Consider the following 5,475-nt stretch of genomic DNA (forward strand, 5'->3'; position numbering starts at 1 on the left):
AGGCTGAGGTACTAGTTACTCCATACCAACACTAGATGAGGCTGAGGTACTAGTTACTCCATACCAACACTAGATGAGGCTGAGGTACTACAGTTACTCCATACCAACACTAGATGAGGCTGAGGTACTACAGTTACTCCATACCAACACTAGATGAGGCTGAGGTACTAGTTACTCCATACCAACACTAGATGAGGCTGAGGTACTACAGTTACTCCATACCAACACTAGATGAGGCTGAGGTACTAGTTACTCCATACCAACACTAGATGAGGCTGAGGTACTACAGTTACTCCATACCAACACTAGATGAGGCTGAGGTACTACAGTTACTCCATACCAACACTAGATGAGGCTGAGGTACTAGTTACTCCATACCAACACTAGATGAGGCTGAGGTACTAGTTACTCCATACCAACACTAGATGAGGCTGAGGTACTACAGTTACTCCATACCAACGCTAGAAGAGGCTGAGGTACTAGTTACTCCATACCAACGCTAGATGAGGCTGAGGTACTAGTTACTCCATACCAACACTAGATGAGGCTGAGGTACTAGTTACTCCATACCAACACTAGATGAGGCTGAGGTACTACAGTTACTCCATACCAACGCTAGAAGAGGCTTAGGTACTAGTTACTCCATACCAAGGCTAGATGAGGCTGAGGTACTAGTTACTCCATACCAACACTAGATGAGGCTGAGGTACTAGTTACTCCATACCAACACTAGATGAGGCTGAGGTACTAGTTACTCCATACCAACACTAGATGAGGCTGAGGTACTAGTTACTCCATACCAACACTAGATGAGGCTGAGGTACTAGTTACTCCATACCAACACTAGATGAGGCTGAGGTACTGAGGCTAGATGAGGCTGAGGTAGTTACTCCATACCAACACTAGATGAGGCTGAGGTACTAGTTACTCCATACCAACACTAGATGAGGCTGAGGTACTAGTTACTCCATACCAACACTAGATGAGGCTGAGGTACTAGTTACTCCATACCAACACTAGATGAGGCTGAGGTACTAGTTACTCCATACCAACACTAGATGAGGCTGAGGTACTAGTTACTCCATACCAACACTAGATGAGGCTGAGGTACTAGTTACTCCATACCAACACTAGATGAGGCTGAGGTACTAGTACTAGTTACTAGTTACTCCATACCAACACTAGATGAGGCTGAGGTACTAGTTACTCCATACCAACACTAGATGAGGCTGAGGTACTAGTTACTCCATACCAACACTAGATGAGGCTGAGGTACTACCAACACTAGATGAGTTACTCCATACCAACACTAGATGAGGCTGAGGTACTAGTTACTCCATACCAAGTTACTCCATACCAACACTAGATGAGGCTGAGGTACTACAGTTACTCCATACCAACACTAGATGAGGCTGAGGTACTAGTTACTCCATACCAACACTAGATGAGGCTGAGGTACTACAGTTACTCCATACCAACACTAGATGAGGCTGAGGTACTAGTTACTCCATACCAACACTAGATGAGGCTGAGGTACTAGTTACTCCATACCAACACTAGATGAGGCTGAGGTACTAGTTACTCCATACCAACACTAGATGAGGCTGAGGTACTAGTTACTCCATACCAACACTAGATGAGGCTGAGGTACAACACTAGATGAGGCTACTCCATACCAACACTAGATGAGGCTGAGGTACTACAGTTACTCCATACCAACACTAGATGAGGATGAGGCTGAGGAGGCTGAGTTACTCCATACCAACACTAGATGAGGCTGAGGTACAACACTAGAGTTACTCCATACCAACACTAGATGAGGCTGAGGTACTAGTTACTCCATACCAACACTAGATGAGGCTGAGGTACTAGTTACTCCATACAACACTAGATGAGGCTGAGGTACTAGTTACTCCATACCAACACTAGATGAGGCTGAGGTACTAGTTACTCCATACCAACACTAGATGAGGCTGAGGTACTAGTTACTCCATACCAACACTAGATGAGGCTGAGGTACTAGTTACTCCATACCAACACTAGATGAGGCTGAGGTACTAGTTACTCCATACCAACACTAGATGAGGCTGAGGTACTAGTTACTCCATACCAACACTAGATGAGGCTGAGGTACTAGTTACTCCATACCAACACTAGATGAGGCTGAGGTACTACAGTTACTCCATACCAACACTAGATGAGGCTGAGGTACTAGTTACTCCATACCAACACTAGATGAGGCTGAGGTACTACAGTTACTCCACCAACTAGATGAGGCTAGATGAGGCATACCAACACTAGATGAGGCTGAGGTACTAGTTACTCCATACCAACACTAGATGAGGCTGAGGTACTAGTTACTCCATACCAACACTAGATGAGGCTGAGGTACTACAGTTACTCCATACCAACACTAGATGAGGCTGAGGTACTAGTTACTCCATACCAACACTAGATGAGGCTGAGGTACTAGTTACTCCATACCAACACTAGATGAGGCTGAGGTACTAGTTACTCCATACCAACACTAGATGAGGCTGAGGTACTAGTTACTCCATACCAACACTAGATGAGGCTGAGGTACTAGTTACTCCATACCAACACTAGATGAGGCTGAGGTACTAGTTACTCCATACCAACACTAGATGAGGCTGAGGTACTAGTTACTCCATACCAACACTAGATGAGGCTGAGGTACTAGTTACTCCATACCAACACTAGATGAGGCTGAGGTACTAGTTACTCCATACCAACACTAGATGAGGCTGAGGTACTAGTTACTCCATACCAACACTAGATGAGGCTGAGGTACTACAGTTACTCCATACCAACACTAGATGAGGCTGAGGTACTAGTTACTCCATACCAACACTAGATGAGGCTGAGGTACTGAGGCTGAGTTACTCCATACCAACACTAGATGAGGCTGAGGTACTAGTTACTCCATACCAACACTAGATGAGGCTGAGGTACTAGTTACTCCATACCAACACTAGATGAGGCTGAGGTACTAGTTACTCCATACCAACACTAGATGAGGCTGAGGTACTAGTTACTCCATACCAACACTAGATGAGGCTGAGGTACTAGTTACTCCATACCAACACTAGATGAGGCTGAGGTACTAGTTACTCCATACCAACACTAGATGAGGCTGAGGTACTACAGTTACTCCATACCAACACTAGATGAGGCTGAGGTACTAGTTACTCCATACCAACACTAGATGAGGCTGAGGTACTAGATGAGGCTGAGGTACAGTTACTCCATACCAACACTAGATGAGGCTGAGGTACTACAGTTACTCCATACCAACACTAGATGAGGCTGAGGTACTAGTTACTCCATACCAACACTAAGGCTGAGGTACTACAGTTACTCCATACCAACACTAGATGAGGCTGAGGTACTACAGTTACTCCATACCAACACTAGATGAGGCTGAGGTACTACAGTTACTCCATACCAACACTAGATGAGGCTGAGGTACTAGTTACTCCATACCAACACTAGATGAGGCTGAGGTACTGAGGCAGTTACTCCATACCAACACTAGATGAGGCTGAGGTACTACAGTTACTCCATACCAACACTAGATGAGGCTGAGGTACTACAGTTACTCCATACCAACACTAGATGAGGCTGAGGTACTAGTTACTCCATACCAACACTAGATGAGGCCATCCAAAGGGTAATTAATAACTTTGCCGTGCTCAAAGGGTAATTATAACTTCACCATCCAAAGGGTAATTAATAACTTCACCATCCAAAGTGTAATTAATAACTTCGCCATCCAAAGGGTAATTAATAACTTCACCATCCAAAGGGTAATTAATAACTTCCCCATCCAAAGGGTAATTAATAACTTCACCATCCAAAGGGTAATTAATAAGTGGTACTCCAATTAATAACTTCACCATCCAAAGGGTAATTAATAACTTCACCATCCAAAGGGTAATTAATAACTTCACCATCCAAAGGGTAATTAATAACTTCACCATCCAAAGGGTAATTAATAACTTCACCATCCAAAGGGTAATTAATAACTTCACCATCCAAAGGGTAATTAATAACTTCACCATCCAAAGGGTAATTAATAACTTCACCATCCAAAGGGTAATTAATAACTTCGCCATCCAAAGGGTAATTAATAACTTCACCATCCAAAGGGTAATTAATAACTTCACCATCCAAAGGGTAATTAATAACTTCCCCATCCAAAATGAATAACTTAATAACTTACACCATACCAAAGGGTAATTAATAACTTCACCATCCAAAGGGTAATTAATAACTTCGCCATCCAAAGGGTAATTAATAACTTCACCATCCAAAGGGTAATGAATAACTTCACCATCCAAAGGGTAATGAATAACTTCGCCATCCAAAGGGTAATGAATAACTTCCCCATCCAAAGGGTAATGAATAACTTCACCATCCAAAGGGTAATTAATAACTTTGCCGTGCTCAAAGGGATATTCAACATCTGCTTTTTGTTTTACCAATAGGTGAAGGCATTGGAAAACCTCCCTGGTCTTTGTGGTTGAATCTGTGTTTGAAACCCACTGCTCGACTGAGGGACGTTACAGATAATTGTATGTGTGGGGTACAGAGATGAGGTAGTCATTAAAAGAAGTCATGTTAAACACTATTTTTAGGAGTCCCTGATGTGACTTAAAACACAGTTTTACTCTTGAACTTGCCACAACAACAAAGGGGTTGAATACTGATTGACTCAAGACATTTCAGATTTTCCTTTTTTAATGAACTTGTTAAAAATGTAGACAAACATAATTCCACTTTGACATTATGGGGTATTGTGTGTCAGCCAGGGACCCAACATATAGTCATTATAAATTCAGACTGTAGCAACAACAACATGTGGAATAAAGGGGTGTGAACCTCCTCCAGGAAGTGTGATGTCACGTAGTGTGAGTCTTAAAGAGGCATTCAACACAGTTCAGTTACACAGGATGGTGAGAGTGTGTGGGGGGGGGGCACAACCAGATGATGAGAGAGTCTGTGTGTGTGTGTGTAGATGAGGGGGGGCACAACCAGATGATGAGAGAGTCTGTGTGTGTGTGTGTGTGGGGGGGTTCGTTGTCATCACTCTCCTGGAGCAGATTAATGGTTAAATGCACTGTTAAAATGAATATTTTTTGTCTTATTTTTAATTTTTTTTTTTACAAATTGACAAAACATCTTTAGAGGAAAAACCAACCAGTCAGTTTGTGTTAAACACCATCATCATCATCATCATCATCATCAGAGTGTCTTCTGAACGCTTCATCCAGGATCCTTCAGGAGCTTCACGTAGTGTTACGACCTCACTACGACAGCTGACATAACAGCCGCGTTGTTAATAAATAAAATACCCAGAGTTCAGTCTTGCGAGTCCATCTGAGTGCACGACCTCTTAACCCCTGGCCAGTCTCTTGTTGCCATGGTATCAGCCAGTCAATGTGTGTGTGTGTG

Source organism: Oncorhynchus tshawytscha, unplaced genomic scaffold (assembly GCF_018296145.1).
Source record: "Oncorhynchus tshawytscha isolate Ot180627B unplaced genomic scaffold, Otsh_v2.0 Un_contig_2726_pilon_pilon, whole genome shotgun sequence".
NCBI lineage: Eukaryota > Metazoa > Chordata > Actinopteri > Salmoniformes > Salmonidae > Oncorhynchus > Oncorhynchus tshawytscha.